This window comes from Leopardus geoffroyi, chromosome B3 (genome assembly GCF_018350155.1).
Source record: "Leopardus geoffroyi isolate Oge1 chromosome B3, O.geoffroyi_Oge1_pat1.0, whole genome shotgun sequence".
In the NCBI taxonomy this organism is placed as follows: Eukaryota; Metazoa; Chordata; class Mammalia; order Carnivora; family Felidae; genus Leopardus; species Leopardus geoffroyi.
The window spans coordinates 28020472-28038854 of record NC_059337.1 but is presented as its reverse complement, the minus strand read 5'-3'; the positions used below and the strand labels follow the sequence as shown (position 1 = coordinate 28038854).

Sequence of the window (18383 nt, the reverse complement as noted above, 5' to 3'; positions counted from 1 at the left end):
TATGTTGTAGTATGTGTGAGAATTTCCTTCCTTTTAAAGGTTGAATAATAGTCCATTATATGTATAGATCACATTTTGTTTATCCTTTCATCCATGGATGGGCATGTATGTTGCTGCTATCTTTTAGCTGTTGTGAATAATGCTGCTATGAGTGTAAGTATACGTAAGTTCTGCTTTCAGTTATTTGTGTATATACCCAGGAATGGAATTGCTGCATCATGTAGTAATTCTGTGTTTAATTTTTTGAGGACCTGGCAAACTTTTCCACAGTGGCTACACCATTTCATTTCCAGCAGCGTATGAGTGATCCTGTTTCTCTGTGTCCTCACATCATTTGGTGTTGTCACTTTTTTTTATTATTAGGTGTGTGGTGTGGTATCTCATTATGGTTTTAACTTGCAGATTCCTGTGGCTGTTTACCATCTGTGTATCTTCTTCAGTAGAATACCTATTCATGTTAGATTTTTCTTTTTCTTTCTATCATGGTGTTTTTACACTTCTGTATATATTCCAGATACAAGTCCTTTGTCTTATATATGGTTTGCAAATAATTTCTCTCAGTTCATAGCTTATCTTTTCACCCTCTCAACAGTGTCTTTAGCGCAGCAAAAGTTTCAAAATTTTGGTAAAGTTCAGTATAGATTTTGCTTTCTTTTTCTTCCTCCTCCTCCTCTTCCTTCTCTTCTTTGCCTAGACCTTGAGCCTGAAGATTTTCCTCTGTTTTTTCTCTAAAAGTTTTGTAGTTTTATGTTTTTCATGTATGCTCCTGTTTCATTTGAGTTAAATTTTGTGTGCAATGTGAGGTTTAAGTCAAGTGGTTTTTTTTTTAATTTTATTATTATTATTTTGCTTATAAATAATTGCTCCACCATTTTTTGAAAAGGCTACCTTTTTTCCATTGAATTGGTTTTGCACATTTGTCAAGAATTATTTGGGTATCCTTGTGTGGTCTATTTCTGGTTTCTCTATTCTGTTCTAATCCATATGTGTATCTCTCTGCCCACAGCATGCTCTTCATTACTATAACTAAGAGTAAGTTTTGAAATCAGATAGACTGGTTCTTCCCACTTTATTATTATTTTTTCATATTGTTCTAGCTGTTCTGGTTCCTTTGCCTTTCCTTACAAATTGTTAAATAATTTTTGGTTAATTTAATATCCATGTGTTCATTGCTAGTGGATAATTTAATATCCATGTATTCATTGCTAGTATATAGAAATACAATTTATTTCTATATGTTTATCTTGTATCCTGCAACCTTATTACTCTAGGAGGCTTTCTTGAATTTTCTATGTAGACAATCAGTTTTATTTCTCCCTTTCCAATCTATGTGTTTTCTATTACATTTTTTTGCCTTATTGTTCTGGCTAGAACTTCTTTACTATGTTTTATAAAAGTGGTGAGAGCAGCCTTTATTCCTGATCTTAGGGGAAAACATTTAATCTTTTCATTGTTAACTATAATGTTAGCATAAGTTTTATAGATGCTTTTTATAAAGGTGAAGAAGTTCCTGTCTATTCCAGTTTCCTGAGAGTTTTTATTGTGAATGAGTGTCGAATTTTATCCAATGCTTTTTCTACATTGCTTGATTTGTCATGTGATTTTTCCCCTCTTTAGTTTGTTAATATGAAGGATCTGATTTTTGACTATTGAACCAGCTTTGCATTCTTGGAATAAACACCACTTGGTGATGATGTTCTTTTTATTAATTCTAGAATTAAGTTAATTTTACTTACTAATATTTGGTAAAGATTTTTGTGCCCAAATTCACGAGAACAATATTCTGTAATTTTTTTTTTTTGGTACTGTTTTGGGTTTTGATATCATGCTAATACTAGCTTCTTAAAATGTATTGGGAGTATTCCCTTTTCTGTATTACAGAAGAGATTGTTTAGAATCTGTCAATTATGTTTTAATATTTGGTAACATTCTTCAGTGAAGCAATCTGAATCTTGTGATTTCCTTTTTGAGATTCTTAAATTATGAATTCAGTTTTCTTAATAGTTGTATGGCAGTTTCTTTTTCTTTTTAAAATTTTTTTTAATTTTTAAATTATATTAAATTAAATTAAAATTTTTTATTATTTTTTTTAATGTTTATTTATTTTTGAGAGGCAGAGAGAGACAGAGTGTGTGTGGGGGAGGGGCAGAGAGAGAGGGAGACACAGAATGTGAAGCAGGCTCCAGGCTCTGAGCTGTCAGCACAGAACCCAATGTGGGGCCCGAACTCATGAACCGTGAGATCATGACCTGAGCCGAAGTCAGATGCTCAACTGACAGCCACCCAGGCGCCCCTAAAAAGTTTTTTTTTTAATGTTTATTCATTTTTGAGAGAGAGAGAGTGAGCATGAGTTGGGGAGCAGCAGAAGGAGAGGGAGACACAGAATCCAAAGCAGGCTCCAGGCTCTGAGCTGTCAGCACAGAGCCCAACGTGGGGCTTGAACCCATGAACTGTGAGATCATGACCTGAGCCAAAGTCAAACCAACTGACCCGCCCAGGTGCCCCAGTTGTATGGCAATTTAAATGATCTGTTTTGTATTTGCTGAGTTGGGGTAGTTTGTATTTTTTGAGGAATCTGCCCATTTTGTCTAAGTTGTCTAATTTATATGTGTAGAATTGTTCCCTAATAGCTCCTAATTATCTGTAGAGCCCATTTCTTTCTTTCTTTTTTTTAAGTTTATTTTGGGAGAGTAGGAGTGTGAATGGGGGAGGAGCAGAGAAAGAGGGAGCGCGAGAGAGAATCTCAAGCAGGCTCCGTGCTGTCATTGTAGAGCCCGACATGGGGCTTGATCTCATGAACCCTGAGATAATGACCTGAGCCGAAATCAAGAGTTGGACGCTTAACCAACTGAGCCACCCAGGAGCCCTGAGCCAGTTTCTTTCTTCATATTTGTAATTCATGTCTGTTCTCTTTTTGTTTTTTGTCAGTCCTGTTTATGGGTGTGTCAGTTTTTGTGATCTTTTGAAAGAACCAGTACTCTGTTTTATTGATTTTTCTTTACTGTTTTTTCCATTTTCAATCTTACTGTTTTTGCTCTTAGTTATTTCCATTTTTTTTTTGCTTACTTTTTGATTTATCTTGCTATTTTTTTCCTAAGTTGCTGAGATGGGAGCTTATATTTATTGATTTGAAAGTTTCCCACTTTTCAGATGATGTATTTAGTACTGTACATTTCTTTTTTTGTTTGTTTTTTAAAGTTTATTTATTTATTTTGAGAGAGAGTGAGCAAGCAAACACAAGCAAGGAAGTGGTATAGAGAGAAGGGATAGAGAGAATCCCAAGCAGGCTCTGCAGTGTCAGTGCATAGCCTGATGCGGGGCTTGATCTCATGACCCATCAGATCATGACCTGAGCTGAAATCAAGAGTGGGACACTCAAGCAACTGAACCACCAGGTGCGCCAGTACTGTACATTTCTCTCATGACTGCTTTAACTCCCCCCATGCCCCCCATTTTGCTGTGTTCTATTTACAACTTAATTCAAGTCAGTATATTTTTGATATCCCTTCCTCTTTGACCCATGGATTATTTAAGAGTGTGTTGTTTTGTTCCCAGGAGTATGGCGATTTTCCCATTATTTTTCTGTAACTGAATTTTTCTGTTTCTAGTTTGTTTCCATTGTTTTGGAGAACATACTCTGTGATTTCACTTCTTTTAAATTTGTTGAGGTTTGTTTTGTGGCTCAGGATATGACTGTTTTGATATTTGTTGTGAATGATTGTGTATTCTACTATTTGCTGGAGTGTTTGAAACATGTTGATTAGATTGTGTTGGTTGTTCCAATCCAAGATCCTGTGGGTAGATCCAGTGGTGTTGTTGCATTCTTTTGTGTCTTGTTGTGTCAGTTGTTGAGAGAAATGTTGAGGTCTTCAACTGTAAGGGTATGTAAATGTCTTTTCTCTTTTCAGTTTTTTTTTTTGTTGTTGTTCACATATTTTGTGATTTGGTGCATACACATTTAGAATTATTATGTTTTAATGGTGGATTGACAATTATCTCATTAAAATTTTTTTTTTTTAAGATCTACCTTATGACCCAGCAATAGCACTGCTAGGAATTTACCCAAGGGACACAGGAGTACTGATGCATAGGGGTACTTGTACCCCAATGTTTATAGCAGCACTCTCAACAATACCCAAATTATGGGAAGAGCCTAAGTGTCCACCAACTGATGAATGGATAAAGAAATTGTGGCAGTCAACAGCAATGAGAAAGAATGAAATATGGCCCTTTGTAGCAACGTGGATGGAACTGGAGAGTGTTATGCTAAGTGAAATAAGCCATACAGAGAAAGACAGATACCATATGTTTTCACTCTTATGTGGATCCTGAGAAACTTAACAGAAACCCATGGGGGAGGGAAGGAAAAAAAGAAAAAAAGAGGTTAGGGTGGGAGAGAGAGCCAAAGCATAAGAGACTCTTAAAAACTGAGAACAAACTGAGGGTTGATGGGGGGTGGGAGGGAGAAGAGGGTGGGTGATGGGTATTGAGGAGGGCACCTTTTGGGATGAGCACTGGGTGTTGTATGGAAACCAATTTGACAATAAATTTCATATATTGAAAAAAAAATTTTGTTTTTTAATCTTATTTTTGAGGGAGAGGGAGACAGAGTACAAGTGGGGAGGAACAGAGAGAGAGGGAGATGCAGAATCCAAAGCAGGCTCCAGGCTCTGAGCTGTCAACACAGAGTCTGATTGGGGGCTTGAAGTCATGAACTGTGAGTTCATGACCTGAGCCTAAGTCAAACACTTTACTGACTGAGCCACCCAGGCACCTCTTCTCATTTTTTAATGTTGCTCTGTGTTTCTAGTAATTATCTTTGCTCTGACGTTTATTTGACACTAATATACCTGTTCTTGCTTTCTGTTTGCATGCTTTTTGTTTTTTCTGTCCATTTACTTTTGCCCATTTGAAGTTACTTTCTTGTATATGGCTTATAGTTGGGTTCTGTTATTTAGTCTACTCTGCCAATATCTGTCTTTTAATTGGTGTCTTCATTTAGACTGCATTGAATTTCATGTAATTATTGATAAATTGTAGCTTAAATTAAGACTTCTGTTTTATTCATTTTTGTTTTGTTCATACTGCCTCTCTTGACCATTTTTAGAATTCCATTTTGATTTATCTATAGTGTTTTTGAGTTTATTTTTTTGTGTATCCTTTTTAGTAGTTTGTGTGGTTAATACATTATATATGTATAACTAAGGACAGTTTCCTGGTTGTGTCATTTAACCAGTTTGATTGATGTACAGAAACCTTCCCTTTATCCTTTTCTGTTTATATGATTGCCTTAAATATTTTGTTGCTTGTATTTATAACCACATTTGGTAATACTATAATTTTTGGGTGAAGGTTCAGACATGTTAGAAAAGTCAAGAGATGAAGAAAATACTATTGTATTTACCCATGTGTTACTTACAGTGTTCTTCCTTCCTGAGTGCCAAGGTTTTCCTTTTATTGTTTCCATTCTGTTTAGAGAACTTCCGTTAGCCATTCTTTTAGTGTGGGTCTGCTGATGACATATATTCTTAGTTTTCCTTCATCTGAGAATGTTTTATTTTCCTTTCATTCCTGAAGGAGGTTTTTGTTGTATTTAGGATTCTGTGTTAATGATTCCTTTTTTTCCCCCATCACTTTAAAAATATTTTGTTGCTTTCAGCTGGCTTCTGTGGTTTCTGATGAAAAATTTGCTGTTACACGAATTGTTATTCCACCATAGTTAAGGTGTTTTTCCTTGGCTGCTTTTACAATATTTTCTTTGCCTTTAGTTTAATTATGATGTGTCTTAGTGTGGATTTCTTTGGGTACATCCTATTTGGAATTTGCTCACCTTCTTAGATTTGTAGATATACATCTTGCTGATGTGGGAAGTTTTCAGCTTTACTTCTTAGAATACTTTTTCAATCCCACCCCCTTCTTTAACCACCCGAAGTTCAATGAGAAAAATGTTAGATCTTTTATTATATTCCCATAGGTCCTGTGGCTGCTCGTTTTTTTTTCTTTTTTTAAGATGAGGTATAATATGTATGAGATATATAATAAGTATGAGATATAATGATATATGTAATATGTTAGTTTCAGGTGTATAGTATCTTGATTTGGTATTTACATATATAAGAATGATCACCATAGTAGTCCAGTTACCATAGTCACCATATATAATTAAAAAAATTTCTGTGATGAGAACCTTTAAGATCCACTCTCCTAGCAACTTTCAAACATGCAGTACAGTATTAGCTATAGTCACTGTTGAACACTACACCCACATGACTTACTCATGTTATAACTGAAAATGTGTATCTTTAGATCCCCTTATCTGTTTTGCCTGCTCCCTCAACCACCCTACCCCAGTGACTCAAACAACCACTAATCTGTTCTCTGTATCCTTGAGCTTGGTTTTGTTTGTTTGATTTTGTTTTGTTTTGTTTCTACATTCCACATACAAGTGAGATCATCTAGTATTTATCTTTTTATATCTGATTTATTTCACTTAGCATAATGCCTTCAAAATCCATCTTTTTACGTCTGACTTATTTCACTTAGCATAATACTTTCATAGTCCATCTATGTTGTTACAAATGGCAGTATTTCCTTTTTTATGTCTGAATAATATTACAATGTGTATATACACCATATTTTCTTTACTCATCTATCCATCAGTGGACATTTAGTTTGTTCCTATTTCTTGGCTATTGTAAATAATGCTGAAAAGGGGGGTACATATATCTTTTCAAATTAGTGTTTTTGTTTTCTTCACATGAATACCAAGAAGTGGAATTACTGAATCATATGGTAATTCTGTTTTTGATTCTTTTGAGAAACCTCCTTACTGTTTTCCATAGTAGCTGCACCAATTTACATTCCCAAAAATAGTGTAAGAGTGTTGCCTTTTTTCTACATCTCAACCAGGACTCATTATTTCTTGTTTTTTTTTTTTTTTTTTTTATTCTAGCCATTCTAATAGAGGTGAGGTTATATTGATTTATAGTTGTTATTTACATTTACTTGATAAATGTTGTTGAGTACCTTTTCATATAGCTGTTGTCCATCTGTATGTCTTCTTTGGAAAACTGTATATTCAAATCCTCTTCTCATTTTTAATTACATTTTTTTTGCAATTGAGTTGTATGAGTTTTTTAAAATATATTTTGGATATTAACACCTTATCCCTTATCAGATACATCATTTGCAAATATTTTCACCCAGTTGGTAGGTTGCCTTTTCATTTTGTTGATAGTTTCCTTTGCTATGCAGAAGCTTTTTAGTTTGCTATAGTCCCATTTGATTATTTTTGCTTTTGGTGTCAGATTGAAAAAATCATTGCCAAGGTCTGTGTCAGGGAGCTTATCACAAATGTTGAATTCTAGGATTTTTATGGTTTCAGGTCTTACATTCAAGTTTTTTATCCATTTTGAGTTAATTTTTGTGTGTGGTGTAACATAGTGGTCCAGTTTCATTCTTTTGTGTGTGCCTGTCCAGTTTACCCAACACCATTTATTGAAGAAACTGTCCTTTCTCCATTGAATATTCTTGGCTGCTTTGTTGTAAATTAATTGACCATATATGCATAGGTTTATTTCTGGGCTCCATTCTGTTCCATTGATCTCTGTGTTTGTTTTTATGTCGATACCATATTGTTTTGATTAGTATAACATAGTAATATAGTTTGAAATTAGGGAGTGTGGTGCCTCTGGCTTTGTTCTTTGTCTCAAGATTGCTTTGGCTATCTGGTCTTTTGTGGTTCCATACAACTATTAGGATCATTCTGTTTCTATGAAAAATGCCATTGAAATTTTGACAGGGATTTTGAATCTGTAGATTGCTTTAAGTACTATGGACATTTTAACGATATTAATTCTTCCAGTTCATGAATATGTATTATCTTTCCATTTATTTGTGTCATCTTCAGTTTCTTTCATCTATATCTTCTATTTTTCAGTGTACAGGTCTTTGGCCTCCTTTGTTAAAGTTATTCTTAGGTATTTTATTCTTCTTGATGCAGTTATAAGTGGGATTGTTTTCTTGATTTCTCTGATAGTTCATTATTTATAGAAATGCGTCAGATTTTTGTGTATTGAGTTTTGTATTTTACCGTACTAAATTTGCTTATTAGCTCTGACAGTTTTTTTTTTTTTTTTTTTTTTGGTGGTCTTCAGAGTTTTCTCTGTAGAATACCAAGTCATCTACAAATAGTGACAGTTTTATTTTTTCCTCTCCAATTTGGATGCCTGTATTTCTTTTTCTTGCCTGAATGCTCTAGCTAGGATTTCTTATACTATGTTGAATGAAGTGGCATCCTTGTCTTGTTCCTGATTTTTGAAGAAAAGCTTCCAGGTTTTCACTGTTAAGTCATTGTTAGCTGTAGGCTTGTCATACATGGCTTTTATTATCTTGAGTTACATTCTGTCTATACCTGCTTTGTTGAGAGCTTTTATCTTAACTGGATGGTGAATTTTTTCAAATGCTTTTTCTGTATCTATTGAGATTATCATATGATTTTTATTTTTCATTTTGTTAATGTATACACCACATTGATTGATTTGTGGATCTTTATCATCTTCTTTGCATCTCTGGTAATAAATCCCATATGTTCATGGTGTATGTATTGTCCTTTTAATGTATTTATGAATTCAGTGTGGTAATATTTTGTTACGGATTTTGGTGTGTATGTTCATTAGGGAAATTGGCCTGTAATTTTTTTTTTCTTGTGATGTCCATATCTGGCCTTGGTATTAATAATTCTGGCCTTATAAAATGAGTTAGGAAGTGTTCTCTTCAATTTTTTTGGAAGAGTTAAGAGAAGGGTTGGTGTTAATTCTTTTTTGAATGTTTGACAGAATTTACCAGTGAAGCCATCAGGTTCTGGACATTTTTTTGTTAGGAGGTTTTTGATTATTGATTAAATTTTCCTTATATTTGATATTTTCTTTTTCTTTCTCATTCAGTCTTGGAATGTTTCTAGGAATTTGTCCATTTCTTCTAGGTTGCGCAATTTGTTGGTGTATAATTGTACATAGTAGTTTCTCATGAACTTTTGTATTTCTGTATTGTCAGTCTAACATCTCTTTCATTTCTGATTTTGAGTCCTCTCTTTTTTTCTTGGTGACTTTAGCTAAATGTTTGTCAATTTTGTTTAAATTATCAAAGAACCAGCTCTTGGTTTCATTGATGTTTTCTTTTGCTTTTTATTACTTATTTCATTATTTCATCTCTGATCTTTGTTTTTTCCTTCCTTCTATCAACTTTATCCTTCATTTGTTCTTCTTTTGGTAGTTCCTTGAGGTGTAAAATTAGATTGTTTATTTGAGATGTATCTTGTTTCTTGATGTAGGCATTTATTGCCTATCTCTTTTAGAACTGCTTTTGCTGCATCCCATGAGTTTTGGTATGCTCTATTTTTATTTTCATTTGTCTCCAGGTATTTTTTGATTTCTCTTGATTTCTTGGCTGAAGCATTGGTTGCCAAGTAGTGTGCTGCTTAATCTCCACATATTTGTGAATTTTCCAATTTTCTTTTTGTAATTAATTGATTTCTAGTTTCATACCATTGTGGTTGGAAAAGATGCTTGATGTGATTTCAGTCTTCTTAAATTTATTAAGACTTTTCTTGTGGTTTAATATCCTGGAGAATTTCCATGTTGACTTGAGAAGACTATATATTCTGTTGTTTTGCCATATATATTTGCTATGTCCATCTGGTCTAATGTGTAAATTAAGGTGATATTTCCTTACTGATTTTATGACTGGATAATCTATCCATTGATGAAAGGAGAATATCAAAGTCCCATGCTGGTTTATTGAGATTTGCTTTAAATATTTATATGGTCTTATGTTGGGTGCATAAATATTTGTAAATGTTATATCCTCCTGTTGGATTGACTTTTTAAAAAAATGTTTATTTATTTATTTTGGTGGGGGAGGTCAGAGAGGGGGGAAAGAGAATCTGTGCTGAAGGTGTGGAGCCCAGCGTGGGGCTCAGTCCCACCAACACTGAGATCATGACCTGAGCTGAAATCAAGAGTCAGGTGCTCAACTGACTGAGCCACCCAGGTGCCCCTGCATTGGCTTTTTTAAATCATTATGTAATGCTTTTCTTTGGTTCTTATACAGTCTTTATTTTAAAGTCTGTTTTGTCTGATATAAGTGTATCTATGCCCACTCTGCTTTGGTTGTCATTTGCACAGAATATCTTTTTTAATCTCTTCACTTTCTCTTTGTGTCCTTATGTCTGAAGGTGAATCTCTTGTAGGCAGCATATAGATAGATCTTGTTCTTTTATCCATTCAGCCACTCCATATCTTTTGATTGGAGAACTTTCTGTACTTACATGTAAACTGATTATTGGTAAGTATGTGCTTACTGCCATTTTGTTAATTGTTTTCTGGCTGATTTGTAGTTCCTCTGTTCTTTTGTTTTCTTTGTGGTTTGATGGCTTTCTTTATTGTTATGCTTAGATTTCTTTCTCATTATCTTTTGTGTACCTGCTGTAGGTTTTTGTATTATGGTTAGCATGAGGTTTGCATATTTATAAGTCTGTTTTAAGTTGGTAACAGCATAAGTTTGAAAACATTCTAAAGCTCAAACTTTTTACTCTCACCCCCATGCTTTATATTTTTATGTCATAATTTATATCTTTTTGTACTGTGTATCTCAATTATTGTAGTATATAATGTATTTTTACTAATTTTGTCTTTTAACCTTTATACCGTGTTTATAAGTGATTAATCTTCTACCTTTACTATATATTTCTCTTTCCTGTGAGAGTTGTACTTTCATATATTTTCTTGTTACTAATTGGTTACCTTTCTTTTCAGCTTAAGGAAGTCCCTTTAACGTTTTTTGTAAGGGGTTAGTAGTGCTGAATTCCTTTAGCTTTTGCTTGTCTAGAAAATTATCTCTTTTTCAGTTCTGTATAACTTTGTTGGGTACAGTATTCTTGGTTGGAAGTTATTTTCTTTCAGCACTTTGAATATATCATGCCAGTCTTTTCTGGCCTGCAAAATTTCTGCTGGGATATCTTCTGAGGGTTCCTTCTATGCAACAAGTTGTTTTTTTCTTGCTGCTTTTAAGATTCTTTTTGTTTTTAATTTAGGCATTTTAATTTAGTTACAATGTGATTTTAGTGTGGGTTTCTTTGAGTTGTCTTATTTGGAACTCTCTGGGCTTCCTGGATCTTGATGTCTTTTCCTTTGTTAGATTAGGGAAATATTCGGATGTTATTTTTTCAAAGAAGTTTTCTGTTCCCTTCTCTTTCTCTTTCTTCTGGGACTCCTATATTGTCAATGTTAGTTTACTGGATGTTGTCCCAGAGGCCAACAGAGAAATTTAGTAGGAATGTGGCTGTTGGCTCCCAGGATCTGAAGCTGCCAGGCTGATGAAGGTAGTGGCCTCATGGCTAATAATCATTAGAGACAACATACACAGGATACTCCTGCTCTTGCCAACACTGGAAGCTTTACTGGTGTAGGGAATTTGCAGAAGGGAACTTAATTTACTGCTCAGTTTAAGGCAGTGTTATGTTTAGTTGGGAGATCAGAATCCTTTGAATTATTTTCATTCATGCAGTTGTCTTCTAGGTACTTAAAAAAAAGCTCCTTAATTGTGGAAAATTCAGACATACATAATATAATAGAGCAGTATAATGGAAATACCACTTACCTATCACACATTTTACTACAGTTAGTCTTTGAACAATGTGAGGGTTGGAGCACTAATCCCCATCCAGTCAGGAATCTTCATATAGCTTTTGATTTCCCCAAAACTTCACTATTAATAGCCTATTGTGGACTGGAACTGGAAACATAAGCAGTCAATTAACGTGTATTTTTTTTATATGTATCATATACTGTATTTTTATGGTAAAGTAAGGTAGGGAAAAGAGAATGTTATGAAGATCATAAGAAAAAGAAAAAAAACATTTATAGGACTGTAGTCTATTGATGCGGTAAGTTTACATGGTCTGTTTTCAAGATGAATTGTCAATAATATTTCGGTATTGTCTTATAGGATATGCACTAGATATACATATTATAAATGCTGGATAGTAAAAATGAAAAGATACTGTGAAAAAGAAATTCCTATTTATTTACAGGTATAATGATTCATGAATCCATAACAAAGAAGCAGCAATGTGATTGCTTTATGGTAGCCTAGTGTAATTGATACAATTGCTTCATGGTAGCCTCACCTATACGCTAATGAATGGATTGTTACAAGATTTTTATAGCATACTGTATTACAGTCATATTTGTAATGCAATATTGGAAACATTGTTAAAAGTTTTTAGAAAACCACTTACCTGTGATGATAGGCTGATATACATTTTCTCAAATTATGAGAGTGAGAGAGGGGTGCATACTGTACAGTAATGTAATTCTTTGAAAGGAAAGTTATAAAACAGCAAGGAAACTAACACATTATTAATTTTATATTAAATATCACTTTATGCCGGGGCGCCTGGGTGGCGCAGTCGGTTAAGCGTCCGACTTCAGCCAGGTCACGATCTCGCGGTCCGTGAGTTCGAGCCCCGCGTCGGGCTCTGGGCTGATGGCTCAGAGCCTGGAGCCTGTTTCCGATTCTGTGTCTCCCTCTCTCTCTGCCCCTCCCCCGTTCATGCTCTGTCTCTCTCTGTCCCAAAAATAAATAAACGTTGAAAAAAAAAAAAAATATCACTTTATGCCTCTGTAAGGGTAGGCTATCTACTTCCATATAAGTCTTGCACACGACGTTCTAAATGTTGAATACTTATGATGATGATGTTGATGATGATGATGACAACATAAAAATGTCTTCTACAGTTCTTGCTGTACAGTTATTAGATTTTCACACAACGGCACTCACACATATACATCAGATAACTTTATTAACTTTATGGCATGATTATTCATTAATTGGAGGTGAATTATCATAAAGGTATTCATTATTGTCCTAATGTTGTGTAGGCTGAGGAGGAGGAAGAAGAGGAGGGGTTGGTCTGTCTGCCTCAGGGGTGGTGGAGGCAGAAGAATTGGAGGAGGTAGAAGGGGAGGCAGGAGAGGCAGGCACATTCAATGTAACTTTATGGGAATACATTGTAATTTCAGACTTTTTTGCCTTTTCATTTCTCTGAAAATGTTTCTATATGTACCAACCCTTCTTCTACTGTTTGCTTTAGTTTCATTGCCCATATCATAAAAGGGTCCACATTGTAAAAGAAGTCAAAACTGTTTTTGAATAATTGGAACCCTTCTGCGAAGTTGTGTGATGTCACTTTTTTTTCTGGCATTGCTTCTACATCTTCTTCATTGTCTTGCTTGCACTGATTGGGAATCGCTTATCTTCATTACATTATCTTCTGTTAATTCCTCTGGTGTGGTGTCTGTTACCTCTTGAATTTCTCCAGGATCCATATCTTGAAACCCTTTACTCCTCACCCTTTTGCCTTATCCACAGCCTCTTTCTTGATTTCTTTGATTGTCTCTGTCATAAATCCCATGAAGTCATGCACAAAATCTGGACACAGTTTTCTCCAACAGGAGATTTGTTTCAGGCTTGATGGTGTTTATAGCTTTTTCTATAACAGCAATGGCATCTTCAGTGGTGTAATCCTTCCAGACTTTCATGATGTCCTATCAGGATTCTCTTCCACAGTGTTAGTGATCCCTTCCACAGAGTACTGTGTGTAATGAGCCTTAAAGGTCCTTATGACTCCCTGATCTAGAGGCTGAATTAGAGACATTGTGTTTGGAGGCAAGAACACCACTTTGATGACACCTTCAGTGTTAAACTCAAGGGGTTCTACATGGCCAGGGGCATTGTTCAATATCAAAAGAACTTTAGAGGGGAACAGGAAGATGGTGGTGTAGGAGGATGTTGGGCTCACCTCGTCCTGCTGATCACTTAGAATCTACCCACATCTGCCTAAATAACCAAGAAAGCCACCGGAAGACTAGCAGAACGGACTCTACAGAGCCAAGCATAGACAAGAGGCCCACGGAAGAGGGTAGGAAGGACAGAGAGGTGGTGGGAGCCGGGCAGTGGAGGGGCAGCCCACCAGGCAAGGCAGAGCCCCCGAAGTCTGGCTTGCAAAAGCGGAGGGGCCAGACTCTCTGAGTTCTTGCAACCAGCGGGACTTAACATCTGGAATGTTAAAGTCAACAGCTCTGCTCTCTGAGAGCTGGGAGGGTGAGAGGACGCCGGGAGGGAGGGTTGTTGAGCCCTGGAAGGACAGAGCTCCGTGGGGGAAAAAAGGCGCTGGCACACGCCATTTCTCTCTCCCATCCCCCAGCCAAAATTCCAGTGGGAACCCATTCCCATCACTGAACTTGCTGGCACTGCGCAAATGCCCAAAGCTGTGCTTCTGTGGATCCATCCCTCCAGTGGGCCTGCCTCCCTCCCAGTGCTGCAGGGCTCTTCCCTCAGGGGACCACCAAGGACAAAGCTAGCTCAGCCTGCCCCTCCCGCCTCTGGCACCTTGCGGATCCACCCTGGCTAATATGCCCTTGGCCAATTCCCATCGAAGCAGCACCACAAGCCTGGCAGTGTGCAAGCAGCCCAGACAGGGGCCACACCACTCCACAGTGAGTCCTGCCCCTGGCAGAACGGAAGATAAGATACATACCAGTCTGACTGTGGCCCCAGCGGTGGGCTGGGGGCAGACATCAGGTCTGACTGCGACCCTGCCCACCAACACACGTTTCTCCAGACAGCACAGGGGAAGTGCCCTGCAGTTTGGAGCTACCACTGGGACTACCCAAAATGATGAAATGGAATTCTCCTCAAAGGAAACTCCAGGAAGTAGTGACAGCTAACGAATTGATCAAACTGATTTAAGCAATATAACTGAACAAGAATTTAGAATAATGGTCATAAAATTACTCACTGGGCTTGGAAAAAGCATAAAGGACAGCAGAGAATCTATTGCTACAGAGATCAAGGGACTAAGAAATAGTCATGAGGAACTAAAAAATGTTATAAATGAGATGCAAAATAAAGTGGAGGTGACCACAGCTCAGATTGAAGAGGCAGAGGAGAGAATAGGTGAATTAGAAGATAAAATTATGGAAAAAGAGGAAGCTGAGAAAAAGAGAGGTAAAAAAAATCCAGGAGTATGAGGGCAGAATTAGAGAACCAAGTGATGCAGTCAAATGGAACAATATCTGTATCATAGGAATTCTAGAAGAAGAAGAGAGAGAGACTAGGGGGCTGAAGGTGTACTTGAGCAAATCGTAGCTGAGAACTTCCCTGATCTGGGGAAGGAAAAAGGCATTGAATTCCAAGAGGCACAGAGAACTCCCTTCAGATGTGATTTGAATCGATCTTCTACACAACATATCATAGTGAAACTGGCAAAATACAAGGATAAAGAGAGAATTCTGAAAGCAGGTAGGGATAAACAGGCCCTAAGACAAAGGTAGACAGATAAGGGTAGTAGCAGACCTATCTACTGAAACTTGGCAGGCCAGAAAGGAATGGCAGGAAGTCTTCAATGTGATGAACAGAAAAAATATGCAGCCAGGAATCCTTTATCCAGCAAGTCTGTCATTCAGAATAGAAGGACAGTTAAAGGTTTTCCCAAATGAACAAAAACTGAAGGAATTCATCACCACTAAACCAGCCCTACAAGAGATCCTAAGGGGGATTCTGTGAGTGAAATGTTGCAAAGACCACAAAGTACCAGAGACATCACTGCAAGCATGAAACCCACACACATCACAATGACCCTAAACCCGTACCTTTCAATAACAACACTGAATGTAAATGGACTAAATGCTCCAACCAAAAGACATAGGGTATCAGAATGGATAATGAAACAAGACCCATCTATTCTCTGTCTACAAGAGACTCATTTTAGACCTGAGGACACCTTCAGATCGAAAGTGAGGGGATGGAGAACTATCTATCATGCTACTGGAAGTCAAAAGAAAGCTGGAGTAGCCATACTTATATCAGACAAACTAGACTTTAAATTAAAGGCTGTAACAAGAGATGAAGAAGGGCATTATATAATAATTACAGGGTCTATCCATCAGGAAGAACTAACGATTATAAATGTCTATGCGCCGAATACGGGAGCCCCCAAATATATAAAACAGTTAATCACAAACATAAGCAACCTTATTGATAAGAATGTGGTAATTGCAGGGGACTTTAATACCCCACTTACAGGAATGGAGAGATCATGTAGACACAGGATCAATAAAGAAACAAGGGCCCTGAATGATACATTGGATCAGATGGACTTGACAGATATATTTAGAACTCTGCATCCCAAAGCAGCAGAATATACTTTCTTCTCGAGTGCGCATGGAACATTCTCCAAGATAGATCACATACTGACTGGGTCACAAAACAGCCCTTCATAAGTATAAAAGAAGTGAGATCATACCATGCACACTTTCAGACCACAGTGCTATGAAAGTTGAAATCAACCACAGGAAAAAGCCTGGAACACCTCCAAAAGCATGGAGGTTAAAGAACACCCGACTAAAGAATGAATGGGTCAACCAGGCACTTAGAGAAGAAATTTAAAAATATGTGGAAACAAATCAAAATGAAAATACAACAGTCCAAACGCTTTGGGATGCAGCAAAGGCAGTCCTGAGAGGAAGATACATTGCAATCCAGGCCTATCTCAAGAAACAAGAAAAATCCCAAATACAAAATCTAACAGCACACCTAAAGGAAATAGAAGCAGAACAGCAAAGACACCCCAAACCCAGCAGAAGAAGAGAAATAATAAAGATCAGAGCAGAAATAAACAATATAGAATCTAAAAAAAAACTGTAGAGCAGATCAATGAAACCAAGAGTTGTTTTTTTGAAAAAATAAACAAAATTGATAAACCTCTAGCCAGGCTTCTCACAAAGAAAAGGGAGAGGACCCAAATAGATAAAGTCATGAATGCAAATGGAATTAGTACAACCAATCCCTCAGAAATACAAGCAATTATCAGGGAATACTATGAAAAATTATATGCCAACAAACTGGACAACCTGGAAGAAATGGACACATTCCTAAGCACCCACACACTTCCAAAACTCAAACAGGAAGAAATAGAAAACTTGAACAGACCCATAACCAGCGAAAAAATTGAATCAGTTTTCAAAAACCTCCCAACAAATAAGAGCCCAGGACCAGATGGCTTCCCAGGGGAATTCTACCAGACATTGAAAGCAGAGGTAATACCTATCCTTCTCAAGCTGTTCCAAAAAATAGAAAGGGAAGGAAAACTTCCAGACTCATTCTATGAAGCCAGCATTACTTTGATTCCCAAACCAGACAGAGACCCAGCAAAAAAAGAGAACTACAGGCCAATATCCCTGATGAATATGGACGCAAAAATTCTCAATCAGATACTAGCAAATCGAATTCAACAGCATATAAAAAGAATTATACACCACGATCAAGTGGGATTCATTCCTGGGCTGCAGGGCTGGTTCAACACTCGCAAATCAATCAACGTGATACATCATATTAATAAAAGAAAAGAACCATATGATCCTGTCAATCGATGCAGAAAAAGCATTTGACCGAATTCAGCATCCTTTCTTAATAAAAACCCTCGAGAAAGTCAGGGTAGAAGGAACATACTTAAACATCATAACAGCCATTTATGAAAAGCCCACAGCTAATATCATCCTCAATGGGGAAAAACTGACAGCTTTCCCCCTGAGACCAGGAACACGACAGGGATGTCCACTCTCACCGCTGCTGTTTCACATAGTGTTGGAAGTGCTAGCATCAGCAATCAGACAACAAAAGAAAATCAAAGGCATCAAAATTGGCAAAGATGAAGTCAAGCTTTCACTTTTTGCAGATGACATGATATTATACATGGAAAACCCGACAGACTCCACCAAAAGTCTCCTAGAACTGATACATGAATTCAGCAAAGTCACAGGATGCAAAATTAATGTACAGAAATCAGCTGCATTCTTACACACTAATAATGAAGCAACAGAAAGCCAAAGAAACTGACCCCATTCACAATTGCGCCAAGAATCATAAAATACCTAGGAATAAACCTAACCAAAGATGTAAAAGATCTGTGTGCTGAAAACTATAGAAAGCCTTATGAAGGAAATCGAAGAAGATACAAGGAAATGGAAAAACATTCCGTGCTCATGGATTGGAAGAATAAATATTGCTAAAATGTCAATACTACCCAAAGCTATCTACACATTCAATGCAATCCCAATGAAAATTGCACCAGCATTCTTCTTGAAGCTAGAACAAGCAATCCTAAAATTTGTATGGAACCACAAAAGACCCCGAATAGCCAAAGTAATATTGAAGAAGACGACGACCAAAGCGGGAGGCATCACAATCCCAAACTTTAGCCTCTACTACAAAGCTGCAGTCATCAAGACAGCATGGTATTGGCACAAAAACAGACACACAGA

General features: G+C 36.7%; 1 protein-coding gene across 7 annotated transcripts in view; it reads left to right on the top strand.

The window, feature by feature from the left end:
- Window positions 1-18383, top strand: part of HERC2 (HECT and RLD domain containing E3 ubiquitin protein ligase 2) — a 273658-nt gene that overhangs the window by 37428 nt on the left and 217847 nt on the right. The gene's annotated exons all lie outside the window — the stretch shown is intronic.